This window comes from Anarrhichthys ocellatus, unplaced genomic scaffold (genome assembly GCF_004355925.1).
Source record: "Anarrhichthys ocellatus isolate YVR2014 unplaced genomic scaffold, GSC_Weel_1.0 scaffold1971, whole genome shotgun sequence".
Lineage (NCBI taxonomy): Eukaryota > Metazoa > Chordata > Actinopteri > Perciformes > Anarhichadidae > Anarrhichthys > Anarrhichthys ocellatus.
In genome coordinates this window covers 2,110-2,322 of record NW_022281945.1, presented here as the reverse complement: position 1 = coordinate 2,322, position 213 = coordinate 2,110, and the positions used below count along the sequence as shown (strand labels likewise).

The following is a 213-nucleotide window of genomic DNA, read 5'->3' as shown; positions in this document are numbered from 1 at the left end:
TGTGTTTCAGGTGTTTGTTTTAGTTGTGTTTCAGGTGTTTGTTTCAGTTGTGTTTCAGATGTTTGTTTTAGTTGTGTTTCAGGTGTTTGTTTTAGTTGTGTTTCAGTTGTGTTTCAGGTGTTTGTTTCAGTTGTGTTTCAGGTGTTTCTTTTAGTTGTGTTTCAGGTGTGTTTCAGATGTTTGTTTTAGTTGTGTTTCAGTTGTTTGTTTCAG

General features: G+C 34.3%; 1 protein-coding gene across 1 annotated transcript in view; it reads right to left on the bottom strand.

Annotated features, from left to right (window-relative positions):
- The window catches only part of LOC116378019 (dematin-like), an 8,362-nt gene that overhangs the window by 6,773 nt on the left and 1,376 nt on the right, over positions 1–213 (bottom strand). The gene's annotated exons all lie outside the window — the stretch shown is intronic.